The sequence below is a fragment of the Ochlerotatus camptorhynchus genome, unplaced genomic scaffold (genome assembly GCF_037179485.1).
Source record: "Ochlerotatus camptorhynchus isolate MF236.1 unplaced genomic scaffold, CSIRO-AGI_Acam_v1.1 ptg000159l, whole genome shotgun sequence".
NCBI lineage: Eukaryota > Metazoa > Arthropoda > Insecta > Diptera > Culicidae > Ochlerotatus > Ochlerotatus camptorhynchus.
In genome coordinates, this window is record NW_027040649.1 from 736,190 (window position 1) to 751,278 (window position 15,089).

At 36.3% G+C, this 15,089-nt stretch overlaps 1 protein-coding gene across 6 annotated transcripts in view; it reads right to left on the reverse strand.

The window, feature by feature from the left end:
• Positions 1-15,089, reverse strand: part of cno (canoe) — a 360,255-nt gene that overhangs the window by 317,909 nt on the left and 27,257 nt on the right. For 2 of the 6 annotated variants that reach the window (XM_065222199.1, XM_065222196.1), the window contains exon 1: positions 11,013-12,090. The exons of 1 other annotated variant lie outside the window; for it this stretch is intronic. The gene's annotated coding sequence lies outside the window, so the exon portion shown is untranslated. Of the gene's footprint in view, positions 1-11,012; positions 12,092-15,089 lie in introns of those variants that run through there. 3 more of the 6 variants (XM_065222201.1, XM_065222200.1, XM_065222198.1) reach the window with 2 other exon arrangements.

Here is a 15,089-nt window from a genome sequence, read left to right on the forward strand (position 1 = left end):
GCAGAAAGTTTGCCATCTTTTGTGAAGAGTCAGTTCCCGGTAGGTAACAAGTATGGTCCAGAGAAAGATCCGGAACATACGTAAAAGTGGTCAATTCATGAAACTGATGCTAGAACTACGCGGTTTTTACGAAACCACTCATAGACGTCTTATCAGAATGAATTAGGAGTTGTGACTGGAATATGGACTCTGGGGAATACTTAATGGCGTTCCGGAAGATCCGGAACATATTTAAAAGTGGTCAATACATGAAACTGATGCTAAAACTCCGTGTTTTTTTCCAAATCGATAATAGACATCTTATCAGAATAAATTCGGTGTTGTCACCAGAATATGGACGCTGGGGGCTACGGGATAATCCACCGAATGATCCGGAACATCCACAAAAGGTGGTAAATTCTTGAAACTGATCATAAAGATCCGTGTTTTATTTTCGAAACCACTCATAGAAGTCATAACAGGGTGACTAGTGACTTTCCATTTTGAAATTCCCGGTTTTTCTGGTTTTCCCGGTTAAAATCTTGAAAAAAATCCTGGCTGTTAATATTAAACAAAAAACGAAATTGAACCCATTTTTTAAAAACGTGCTGAAAAGATAAAAAAAAATGATTTAAGAAGATTCCCAAGCAGGGATGGAAAATCATTTACATTCATTCTGTGCATTCATTTACATTCATTTGCCTCTAACTTTTTTCATCAACAGAATTCCATAAAATAGCGTTTGAAGGTTTTGTAGGTTTTGATATTAGCTATATCTTTTGTAAACAACTCAAATCTTTATCTCTTATGCATGATGAATCAGAGCGATAAAAACCCACCATTGTTTTTCAGTGAATGTAAATTGCATTCACTAAAAAACAATAACATGTTCTGCCAGCTCTATTTCGTCATGACTAAGAGATACAGATTATAGTTATTAACAAAAGTTGTAGTTCATATCAAAAACTACAAAAGTTTAATACATAATTTTACGCTATTCTGTTGATGAAAAAAGTTAGAGGCCAATGTGTAGAGTTTGAAACTAGAACTTTTCTTCAAAATTTGTTATTAATAACAACCTTCGTGATGCAAGATTTGGAGAAAAAATAATTAAAATGTGAGATTTTGAAAAAAAATCAAGATCACAGATTTGAAAGAAAAAACATACTTATGAGTTGTGGAGTCATAATTCTAGCACTCTTTACGTTCATAGACTTTGAAGCATTAGAGAAGTTCTGAGGAGAATTCCAGAATTATTCTTACATGAAGTCCTTAGAAATTGTTAGATGCATTTGGAGGAATTTATATGGAAAAGAATGCTTCTTAAGTTAAGTTCTTAATGAAATTGTTAGGTAATTTTAGAAGATTTTAAAAGGAGTTGTGAAAAACAAAACTTTAAGGAAAATTCCAACATGATTCTGAGGAGATTTATATGGGGATCGTAAAGAAAATTAAAAGTGAATTTTAAGAAGAATTCCAAGATAATTATGATCAGAAATCAACAAGAAACAGTGCTCTAAGAGTCTTCTGGCAATAATTTCAACCCTAGAGCGAAAGATTCATCACAGAACTCCAACAAAATTGAAGGCAAAAAATTTGCTGATAATTAGAAATAAATTCTTCAAAATACATCAAGAGGTTTCTAAATAAAATTTCGAAAGGTTTCTGAATACAGTTGAAAGAAATTTTTGAAAAGATTTTCAAAGGAATTAAAGTCTCCGAATAGGTTCAAGGGAATTCTAAGAAAGATTCCAATTAAATTGTTAGAAGGGGTTTCAAGGAAATTCCAAAATGAATTCAACGGTAATTATTACGCGGAGTGTTTTCTGGATAATTTCAGACGAATTCCATGATAATTCAGAGCAATTCCAAGTAAATTCTGGAATTCATATCATGAGAATTTTGAGCAACGAAAAATTAAAACCCCGGAAAAGAATAATTCAGTTTCGGTTTTTAGCGGTTTTTCGGTCCAGCATCTTCAATATTTTCTTTTAAGGACCATGCACTTTACATCTGAAATTGAAACGACAAAAATCAATTTGCAATATTGCTGAGTGATTAAATTCTATAAACAATAGAACGGAAAACTGAAGAAAATTATGCAGCAAAAAGAGCAAGACATTCATTTGGTAAAGGATCACTGTGTTTTAATGGTTTTTTTTTTTTTTTTTTTTCTAAAATTCAAGTGTAAAACTTTGTTCCTATGGTATAGTTACTTTATTTTCCCGGTTCTCTCGTTGAATTCCCCGGTGACTTTTCAAATTCGCGGATGTTTTCCGCTTTTCCCGGTTTGCTGGCCACCCTGTCATAATTAATACGGAGCTGTGACCAGAAAATTTACGCTGGGCACCACGGGATGGTCCACCGAAAAATCCGGAACTTCAGTCAGTGGCGTCGCCTTAACCTCAATCTACCTGTGCACCAACTCTCAAAACATAAACAATTTTCAAAATATTGCTAGGAATGGATAGATATCGAGTGAACTAGAAGATTAAGTGTGTTTTTCAACCGATTCGAGTATGAATATGGCATTAAATCTGTTTTTGAAAGTTGGTGCAAAGGTAAAAAGTGAGGTTACGCGACGCCACTGGTAAAAGTGATAAATTCATGAAACTGATCCTAGATCTCTGTGGTTTTTTTTCGAAACCTATGGTCTCCAGGGTCCATATTTCAGTCATAATTTCAAATTAATTCTGATGAGATGGGTATGAGTGGTTTCGAAAAAGCAACGGAGCTCGAGGATCAGTTTAATGAACTTACCACTTTTCTGGATGTTTCGAATCTTTTAGTAAACCACCCCGTGGTTTCCAGTGTCAAAGTTCTGGTAAGAACTCCATATTCATTTGGATAAGGTGAGATGAGAGGTTTCGAAAAAACCGCAGATGGTCTAGGATCAGTTTCATGAATTTACCAGTTTACGGATGTTTCGGATCTTCCGGTGCATCATCCCGTGGTTTCCAGGGTCTATATTCCGGTCACAACTCTGAGCTCATTTTGACAAGGCGTCTATGAGTGGTTTCGAAAAATACGTGGAGCACTAGGATCAGTTTCTTAAATTGACCATTTTTGCGGATGTTCCGGATCTTCGGGTGGACTATTACGTAGTCCCCTGGGACCAAATTTCGGTCACAACTCAAAATCAGGGCTGGTAGTGCTGATGCCATATAATAGTAGTGACTTTAGAGACTAAAATTACGGATATAGTGACCAAATAGTGACTTTTAAATAATAAATAAGTAACCAAAAGTGACATTTATATGATGACCCAGAAACTAAAATAAGGTTTATTATTGAAATAAACTGTTTTTGTCATGGAACTTAGAATCACATTTCATGAATTCCTCTCATTATATCGAAACTCTCAACGGAATCTCCTATTTTGAATACGTTATTCATGACGGCCAGCAAATAGCAATTTCCAGATTTTTTTTAAAAATGTTACTGGTTGATCGTTAAAATTAATGTATAAACCAATTTATGTATAAACCAATAAACCATACGTAACCAGCTTAAATAGGGTTAAATAGAGCATTACAACGACAGCATTTTTTCGAAGATCTTGAATTTGATTCTGCATTTGAAATCATTACAATTTTGATTTATCTTTGATAATTCACCCCTTCATATATTTTTTCAGAAAGATCTCAAGAACTTTTTTAGAATTATTCCACTCCTCTTAAACTTGCTTCTAAAACAAGCTTAACAAAAATAATATTGCATTCTGGAAATTCGTTGCAGAACAATGGGCAACATTCTTAGAAATAGAGATTGTTTTTGTAGTTGGAGATGCTGAACGTCAAATATCAGACTTAAAGTGGACATTTTAATAAAGTATAGAGTTGATAGTTTCGTTGTACTACGGCAGTATAAAAATTGTATATAGAAAGTAATAAGCGAGCTTAAAACTATTTTGAGGAAGGTACGAATGGGGTAGAGCATCCCTTTTACCTAACTCATCCGTTGATGAGGGATAGTGAGGGGTGTTTCACCCCGCCACACTGGCTAAATGGATGATCGCCGATTTGCTCATGTACCTCCGATGTGCGGAAACAGTTCTATCAATTGTTTTACACTCAAATCGCCATCTGACGTAAGCATCTACCTGATTGCTCTACCAGATTCGTACCTTTCTAAAAAATGTCCTTTTTTCGCTTTCTACTTCTACTTTCTATATACAATTTTCATACTACTGTACTATCAACTCTATACTTTCATTCCCTCATCTATCGTATAAAATGTTCACTTTAAGTCTGATATTTGACGTTAAGCATCTCCAGCTATGTAAATCGATAACTTCACGCATGAATTAATAAATCATAATTAGTTAAAGTAGATTATATTCCATTTTTTAATTATTCTTCCAGGATTTGCATGAAGGTTTTTCCCATAAATCTATTTTGAATTTAGATGAATTCAACCTTAGAATTTTTCATTTTCATTTTGCAGCGTTTGGTAGGGCAATGGGAGCGCAAGTCAATCCAAAGCCGAGGATAAAGGAAGGGTAATGGCTGAATAGTCTATGCGGACCACTTGAACGCCATGGGAAGGGATTGGAGAGGCCGGTTATTGGGGGGTTTTGAGAAAATGACACATAGTACTAGATTTGTGCAGCAAAATGAAAGAAAGTATAAAGCATGAAATTAAGCCCGCCCACCAACAGAAAGGTGCAAAAACTAGCCAAGGTGTTCATCCCTCAACATTAGAATTACCATGAAATTAACCTAAGAAATATCATAAATTTCTGCTAAGAATAATCCCCTGAATTATATTGGAAATTGAATTCGTATTCTCCTCAGAACTCCCATGGTATTTTCTCAGAATTCTCACAACAAAAATCCATCTCAGAATACCCTTGAAACTCTTCGAAGAATTCCTTTGAGATTGAACCCTCAAAAGCCGATTCCATTGGAATTCTTCTCGGAATTTATTTCGAACTCTTGGAAGTAACCTCAGAAATCATCCCAGAATTCCTTTATAACTTCCTTAGTGCCAAGTACTCAATTTTAAAATGTTGTTGATATTTTTCCATTTCACTCTATTTCGGTTGTGAAAAAGTGACTTTAGTGACTATTTTTAGGGAAATAGTGACTTTAGTGACTTTTTGGTGTGAAAAGTGACTTTTTAGTGACTTACTTCAAAATAGTGACCTGCTACCCGCCCTGCAAAATGTATTCTGATAAGACGTATATAAGCGGTTTGGAAAAAAAACAAGGAGACTACTTTTACCGATGTTCCGGATCTTCCGGCGGACTATACCGTGGTTCCTAGGATTCAGATTCCAGTCACAACTCCGAATTCATTCTGATAAGACGTTTATGAGCGGTTTCGAAAAAAAAACACGGAGCTCTAGGGTCAGTTTCACGAATTTACCACATTTACGGATATTCTGGATCTTCGGTGGACCATTACGTGGTACCCTGGCAGGGTGTCTACTCAATCCAAAGAATCAAATTCCCTGAGTTTTCCAGGTTTTTCCAGGTCGGATGAAAAAAATTCCAGGTGCTTACAAATTATACACATTATTATTTTATCGATTTATCCATCTGGAATCCCTTTTATGTACTTATTGATTTATGTTATTGTCGATTGTTCAAACTTGGGCGTTGGTACTTATAAGTCGGCACAGCAAAAAAGTTATTGAATATTACAGCAGAACAGATAAACATAGGTTGTTTAATATTAATTTGTACAATTTATGTTTAGTAAATGCACCAATAGTAAATACTTCCATCATGAATTACCGGAAAATTGCTCTAGTTTCGGCAGACGTATTTGCTTTTATTATTTTAAATAAAATGAGAAGCAGAAGGTGAACTTTGTGAAGTAGAACATGGTTGCTCAGGAGGAACACAGGCAGGGATCTGGCTCATATTGTCCTTCAAGAGCTGTGATATGAAGATGAAAATGGATTTCAAAACCTCGCCAGGATGTTGAAACCAACTTTAGACAAGCTAGTGGGAAAAGTTCTCGCTAGATCTACATGATTCCTTGAGTTCTGAAAATTTCTGTTAACAACTCAATTCTGCAAGATCTTCAAACCTTCTGACGTCCCTGAAGTTTTGTTTCTGTTCTCGGGTAAAATTTCTTTAAAGGTCAACAATCTTTCCTGACGATCTGCAAATTTCTCGGTAGTTCTACAGATTTCTTTGAAGTTCTGTGTGTTCTTCAGAAGTTTTAAGATCCTTGAAGATCAACAATTATCTCTGATGTTCACAAAATTTCTAATAATCTACCAAATTCTCGAAAGTTCTGTAGTTTTCTCTGCAGATTTTCATGATTCGATGAATATCTGCAAATATCTCAATACAATTTTCTAAAGAATGAAAAGATTATCTAGAATTTTTTTTAGCTTTCCTGAAGTTTTAGGGGTATCCTGAAGTTTTTCTAATTTTTCTGAAGCTGTGCAAATATCTCTAAAGATCAGCGAATTTACCTGAAGTTCTGTAAATGTTTTTCAAAATCCAAGAAACACAGTAAAATTCAGAAAATTTATTTAAACATCTGCTAATTTTTGAGTAGATTTACGATCTACCCTCTGAACTTTTCTGAAGTTCCTAAAATTTATTTCAAATTCTGTAGAGTTTTTTGAAGTACTGTATTTCTGCTCTAAAGATCTACGAACTGCCTTGAAGTTCAATAAATTTCACAGTAGATCTCCGAACTTTTCTAAAGTTCTTTAAATTTCTTTGTGGATTCTTGATCTAAAGATCGGCGAACTTTCCCTAAGATCTGTGAGTTTTGCTGAAGTTTTGCATTTTTTTCTAAAAACGTACGAACTTTCTGACGTTCTACAGACTTCTCTTAAGGTCTAAGGACTTCTCTGAAGTTCTTTAGATCTTTAGTACTTTAGTACTTAGCTGCGATTTGTTTTTGGAATTGATGTGCTTTTCATTTTCATTTGCATTTAACGAATTTTTCTGAAGATCTCACATTTGTGTGAAACTGTGAAACATTCTGTCAAATTCCTGCAAATATCTTTAAAGTTCTGTAAAGTTATCTTAAGCTCCGTAGCTCTATTCCCAAGATCTACAAAAAAAAACTTGAGGCTCAATAAATTTCTCAGTAGATCTGCAAACTTCTCTGATGTTTTGTAAATTCCTCTCGGGTTACCCTGAAGATTTGAAACTTTCATTGAAGATTACCTAAAGTGGTCAAAATTTATCTGAAAATATTTGAGCTTCCTTGAAGTTTTAAATGCCTCTCTAAAGATCTACAAATTTTTCTAAAATCATGTTAATATTTTTTTTAATCGCCGAACTTCCCTGCAGTTCTGCAATTTTTACTGAAGATCCATTAACATTTTTGAGATTCTTCTGATTTTTTCAGAAGTCCTGTAATTTTTTTCAAAGTTCTGTAGCTTTGTTCTGAAGATCTACGAACTTTTCTGATGTTGACTAATGTTTCGAGGATCTCCAAACTTCTGTGAAATACCTTATATTTCACTGTAGATTCTTGAACTTGTCTGAAGTTATGCGAATTTTCCTGAAGATTTGCAAAATTTCGCTGTTAGTTTTTTGATTTGAAATTATTTTTGCTTGCTTGAAGTTTTGAAAATTTCTTTGAACATTTATCTGAAGATCTACGACCTCTCTTGTGATTTTGTTTTTATGAATTTCTGTTAATTACTTTTAATTTGTTTGTAGTTCTGTTCTCAAGATCAACGAACTACCCTGAAGCTCAACAAATTTTTCAGTAGATCTCCGACCCTCTCTGAAGCTCAAAAAATTTCTATATAGGCTCTCAGACCTGCTGTCTGGCATGCTTATTCTTATACAATACATGCTTCGTATGCTTCCTTTTGACGGTCGTTTCTTTTCTTCTTCGGTCGTTTCCTTTTTACGACGATTTTGATCCTCCACATACAAATCAGCGAAGAGCGAGCGTGACAAGACTCTCTGAATGAACTTGTCTCGTTCGCACACGTTGTCTTAGCTGTCAGATGCTTGTCAAGTTCAGTGTACTTAAGAAACGTTTCGAGAAACTGAGCGAAAAACTTCTTTTGAATTACGAATGAAGTGATAATGGGAAAATTCCCTGAGTGGAACCAAAATTCCCTGAATATTCCAGGTTTTTCCAGAAAAAATAAAATTCCCTGTAAAATCCCGGTTTTCCAGATTTTTTCAGGTAGTAGACACCCTGCCTGGGTCAATATTCTGGTCACAACCAAGGACCACTAGGATCAGTTTCGTGAATTGACCACTTTTACGGATGTGTCGGATCTTCCAGTGGACCATTACGTAGTCCCCTGGGGCCAAATTCCGGTGACAACTCTGAATTATGTCTAATAAGACGTCTATGAGTGGTTTCGAAAAAAACGCGAATCGGTTTCATGAATTGACCACTTTTAAGGATGTTCCGGGTTTTCTAAAAAAAATTCCCAAGAGGTGGTCATCTATCATGTTTAGCGGCGTCGCGTAACCTCACTTTTTACCTGTGCACCAACTTTCAATACCAGATTTAATTCCATATTCATACCCGAATCGGTTGGAAAAAAAAACACTTAAATCTTCTACTTAACTCGATATCTATCCATTGCAAGCAATATTTTGATAATTGTTTATGTTTTGAGAGTTGGTGCACAGGTAGATTGAGGTTAAGGCGAGGCCACTGATCATGTTAATAACTTTTCAGAAGACACCAGGAAGTTATCTCTTCAAATTATCCTACAATAAGATTGTGTCCCCAATTAGCTCTAATTCCATATGGTACGTGTATTTGTTAATACCAGTTCCTATTGTGCGGTCCCTATCAACCGTACTATAGGAATCTTGACTGTATTTGAATCATTGTTCAATCATAAAAGTGCTACTCCAAGCAATCAAAAAAACTCCTCCTAAGCAAGACCAACAAATCAAGAAGACTGGCAAGTTTACCAGAAACCAAGCGATAGATACAATGGCGCTGCGCTTGAGTGAAGGTGGAAGCAACGCATAGAAAAATGAGCAAATACACAAACCCTTCTTCTGAGGATGTAATCTTTGCTATCAAATTCGTTTGAAGCATTTACCTTTGAGCGGCAGATGACGCGATTGTACCTGTCTCATAGCGTTCGTATGCGAAAATGGAAGAGTTGCTAGTCTTATTCATTTGTTGTCTTCGCCATTATCCTAAATTCTCATTTAGTTACACTCCCGATCATAAGTTTAAGGACACCCCTAAAAAAACATGACATATTATATATGTTATGTTCATATCTCTGTCATGTTACGTCCAATTTTCGTTCTCTTTAGATAATTTGAAAGGTATTGAATGGAACTTTCCTCGTAGGCAATTTGTTCAATATAATTTTCAAATTTTGTGCGCAAAGTTAAAATATTCTTCAAAATTTGCTCTGAAGAATCGTGACTGATTTTCTCAGAATTGGGTTGGCCAAATTTTGAAATAAAAGTAGCAGTAGAACACTTATGCTATACCTATCATACCATTCAAATAACCTTTGGAGATCGAAAATTGAACGTAAAATGAGAGATCATTGAACAAAACATATTTGCATGGTTTTTTGGGGGTGTCCTTAAACTTATGATCGGTAGTGTAGTTCTCTGAGCTAATCAAGCTGTTAAGAACACAATAAACAGGAACACTATCTAGAAGTATTCAGAAAAATCATCATCTTCTCTTAAAGCTAGGTTTAGACAAGGCAAGTCAATTGATCAACTCAGTTGAAACCATGCCGTTTAACTGATTTGATCAACTCACTCGAATTGAAGAAAGTTGAACCAGGCGCAACTCTTCAAGCCGAATGAATTCAGCTGAGTTGAGCAATGCTTGCCTTGTCTAAACCCAGCTTAACATCTTACCATTCTTGCATTTACTCAAAGGCGCTCCAATGCGCTCAAGGGATTGATTTTTGTTGGACACAGATGGATCGAGCAGACAGATGGATCGAGCACCAATCTACTCGAAGGTTAATGTTTGTCAGACGCAATTAGGTGTCGGTAACATCTAAGTAGCAAGAGACGCACATACCAATTTGCAGCAACTAACAACGTCTGCGGAAATGGATTTTTATCTCAGTTCAACTCAGGAATGTGACAGCACCCAATGGGTGCTGAATTTATAATAGACTCAAAATTATCGAAATACCCTTTTATTTGAGTAACTTTTGCTCAACTTGTAAAAATGCAACATCAAGCATTGAACAACAAGCTTGCAACTCTATTTAAAATTTGAAATGAAAAACCATCCTCAAACTACACCGAGTAATTAAGTTGTTTGAAACTAGCGAAATCAGTCCTTCTTATTTATAGGTTTGTGTTATAAATAAATATTTCCCTGAATTTTATTTAAATTCCCTGAGATTTCCTGGTTTTTCAGTTTTTTTTTTCAGTTAGACGACACTAGCAATGGGCGATATTGTGAAAAGAATCGATACTTGAGTATCGAGATATCGCGCTGTCAAGATAATGTGTGATTGTGCATTTTTATGTTATGGTGTTTTTGAAACCATGATGAAATTAACGTTGATCAAAGTGGTTAAAAACTTTACACTGCGTATTTTTGTTTTATCAGAATTGCTACACATGTATACCTTGACGTAATGTACGTAACTGTTACTTTTCACGTTTCACGATTTCTAACATACAACAATTCGATCACCCAAATTAACATCTTGACAGTCCCGGCCTGGTCTAGAAATTGCAAAATTGACAATCATCAGATTTAATAACAGGTAAATCAAACAGAATTAATGTTGACGGCATAGATTATTGCATATTGATTGATTTCAAGATACCGCTGATAAAGTAGCATTAGGTAGACGCATTTGTTGACACAACTTGTCGCCAATTAGCTGATTCCGATAAGGAATTTCAACTTCTTGAGCGTTATCACTTCAACTGAAAAGATTACAAAATCAATACACATCGACTTAAAACCCGATAAAGATATTCCCCATTCCTCGGGCATAGTACTTGGTAGTAAGAAACAGCATGAGTACGACGGCGTAGATTGGAAAACAAGAAATACAAAAATACACACGAGAATGGCAGTGAACCAGTTGTCCAGGTCCAAAGAAGGTGAGTGTGGTTACAAACCTGCACAACCAGCAACGAACAAATACGCACAGCGACGACGACGACGACGACACCACGGTCAAAACCGTGGAAAACGAGCGAAGCTTAGCGTGGACACCAAACAGGAACAACAACAACAGAGGTGTAGAAACACGAACGAAAAAAAAAATGCTAATTTATGCCATCACGTTTTTTGAGAGCCGTTGTAAAGGTGCCTGAGCGTGGCACAAAAACTGTAACGATAATCCAATTAATACATTCACACATGCGCGCACTCTCGACTCACGGCTCTGGCTGGCTAGTGTAGTCGCTTCTTCGCGGTCTCACGTCAAGAGCCTTCTGCTGCCTTCCCCCCTTTTCGTGTACTCGGCTTCTCGGCAACACACAACCACGGACGAGACGGGGGAGCCTTGATTTAGGAACACTTTCGAGTTGCACCACACTACCGTCATCCGCACTAGTAGACAAACGACGACGTTATCACTTTGCAACCATCTCGCTGGATTTTCATTCGGAATGCATCACGTAACTTCTCTCTAAGCGGCAGAAAATTTCTTCGCTTGAAACAACCTGTAACTTTTTCGTTGAAAGAAACACCAATCAGCTCGCGAATTCAATATGAGGTCATCACTGCTTGTTTCACATCAACATCAAAACCACCTCACTTATGACTCATTGAAACACCTCGCTATTTTTTTTATATTCAGCAAAATGTGCACATTCCTTGCAAATTAAGTAGGTTCACTTTTCTTCAACGACAAACTCAAGTCGCAGGTACCTATCCGTAATGACCTTGCTGGTTTGACCATAAACGATCCGCACTATCCCCGAATCCCGCAGAGGTAGCCCAGTGCAATATTATCCACCACTTGAGACCTCCTTTTTTGCGTTTAAAAAGAAATCGTCCACCAACAAGACGACGCGACAGTGACGCGACGAACCGAACCACTTGGAAACGCAACACGACGAATACTAACTTGGACTTGGGGGAACCTGCGAAGAGCTATGACGATGACGACGACTTGGAATGGAACGTCAAACGCATCGCTATGTGAAGGTACACAGAACACGCTGCATGCACTAGCACACCTATAAACGCAACCATGATGCCACCACATAGGGTACCTCGGAACACAACGAAGACGACGACGACGGCGACAGACGGTCCGTGACAACCTCTTCATGGGGAAGTTAGTTGTGTGTAGAAAGAAAAGCAACAGAATGCCGCACGTATACAAACCTAAACTAGCGAAAAGGAACGAGTCATTAACGTGTGTGTGTTTGTGTGCGTGACTAGGTATCCGAGTAACGGTAGTGGTTTGGATCAACTAAAACGGCGAGTGGTTGTGGTGGGTTCTGTTGTTATTGCTGGTGTCCATCGAGACCGACCGATGATGATGGGTCGCAAAATAGCAACAACCCAACAACCGAGCTTGGCAACATAAACAGAGTGTGGCAGAAATGTGAGTGCGTGAGACGAGACTGAATTGCGATTCGGGAATTTTGTACCTATGACCAGAGATGCCAAAATTTAATGATGTTTAAGAAATTTTGTGATAAAAATTTGACATGCCTGGGAATTTTCAAAAATGCTTGCAAAATTTTTTTCACTAGACACGGCCTGATAATTACGAATAAAACTAGTAGGTGTAATATCCCGTTCACACTACAGCCTAGCTTAATTGATAAAGCCTATATTAATATCAGAATCAAACTAAGCACTAATTTAGATTTTAATTTTTTTTAATTGCAAAACTGTTCGGTAAAGTTTGAAAATCTGTAAAATATTAACAATTAATCATTCTGTCAAGCTTCTGCATTAATGTTCCATCAGATGTCACTGCTGTTGTTTGTGGTGACATCTATCGAAAACTACTCATAATCTGTTTTCCGTTAATTGTTCACAGAGGACAGTGCAGTGCAAAGCATGTCTGGTACCTCTATATATGCATTTAGATTATGTCTTATGATTATGCTCAATCAACTGTTCAGCAGGCAACATTGGTGTTTATGGCGCGTAGAATAGAGGACAAAAATCATGGCTACTATATCGCACTGCAGAATACAGTGTTGCCCACAAAACAGTTGCTTAATCTTGCCATATGATTATCAATCTCTTAAACAATTAATAACTATTTAATTTGACGTTTGACTGAAAAACAATTTTTTGCAAAGTTGTAGCTGATAAAAATTCCCATAATAATAACAATTGAATGTGTTAACAGTACAATATGTAAAAAGGCTAAAAGACAATCAACAAAAAGTTTTGTTTTCCCATAGTAATTTCCATATAAACATCAAATGGTTTGTGCCAAGTCAGTTTCTTATCCAATGAGTTTAAACTTTCGGAGGCTAATCAGAACCCGATTTGAAACCGTTTGAACACCGTGGAGCGAAAATTTTAAATTTTGCATCAGTCTATTGACTAGCCTATTGGTCCAAGCAAATCAATTAACGTATCCCATTCTAGTCGAAAGTCTAGTACTACACTATGTTTGTTTTGATTCGCTATGAAAGTTTGACAGATGAAATGAGGGGCTTGTGGATTTTCCTATGTTTCGAGGGGTGCATCGATTAGCTTGGGACTGAAGATAGTAGCAGAGCTGAGCCAAAAAGTTAAGCTCGTTTTTTCGGGACCTTCTGGTCTTAGAGTTGCTTCTATGGTATCATGAAGTTCGTAGAAATTCTCAGAAGTTCATAAGACTGCCTTCAAGTTCGAAGAACTTTCTCGAAGATCTGAGGACTTCCCTGAAGTTTGAAGGAATTAACTGAATATCTGAGGACTCTAAATTTAGAAGAGCTTCCCTAGAGTTCTTAAGGCTTTAAATATCGAAAGGTTTTCCAAAAGTTTGTGGGTCTTTCCTTAATTTCTTGGAAATTCCCCGAAGTTTGGAGAGCTCCCATGCATTTCGTAGGACTACCTGTTGTTAAATCGACTTCTCGGAAGTTCTAGGAACTTTTTTAAGCTTGGAGAACTATGATAAGTTCAGAGGACTTCCCAAGAGTATTGGAGACTTCTCTGAAGCTCGGAAAAAAAATCCATAAGTGTCATAGGACTATCCTTAAGTTTTAAGCAATGCCTAAATATCGTAGAAGTTACATTAAATCTGTAGAAAACTCTGTGAAATTCGTAGTTATTCCCCAAAGATTAAAGAACTTCCCTGAAGTTGGTAAGACTTCTCTGAAATCTGTAGAACTTCTCTAAAGGTTCAGAGAAATTTCCTGACCGTCGTAGGTCATCACAGTAGTTCACAGGATTTTCCTGAAACTTGTAAGACTTTCCCGAATTTTGTAGAACTTGCAAGAAGTTCGAAGGCCTTATCTGAAATTTTTAGAAATAGAACTTTTTTATTGAACATGTTGAACAGGTACTTCAAAGTAGTTACGCGTCGGCACTACTTAAGCCTGCTATCAATTAAGCACAAATCATACAAATACAAAATATATTTACTAAACTCTCAGGGTACATTTTGATCATCAATGTTTAGTTGTGTGAAAGATTTAGCTTGAACAAAATGGTTAGTTTTGACCTGGTATAAAAAGAAACTTTGACATACATAAAATTTAAAACCTGTTTAAATTATACAAACAAGATTATTTTCCTGGTGGACTTACGAAATTCCTGGTTTTGCCCCGGTTCCTGGTGAAAATAAATTCCCGACTTTTTCCCGGTTTTCCTGGTTCACTTGCCACCCTGCATATACAAGCGTCAATTTTGACATAGAATTAAGTCATAACAGACGCGAAATTAAACTCAATCAAACGTACTTTTCGTCGAGTAACGACTTTTTCAGTCTCGTAGCTTTTATTTTACAAGAAATATTTGTTTACGTCTGATCCTTTATGTCAAAGATGGATTCCGTCACGTGTAAAATTAGTTTTTTCTAAGTCTGTAAGGGAATTTTTCTCGAGATTTGTTACTTTTAAAAACTTTCGTGATCCAAGATTCAGAGGAAAAAATAAATAGATATGGAATTTTGTTAAGCAATCTGAGACTGAAAAAAATCACAAAATGTGAAATTTCGAAAATACAAATCCAAGGTTTGGAAGAAAATAAAAATCTACAGAATTTTTTAGGAGAGGCCTCCAGGCAATTTC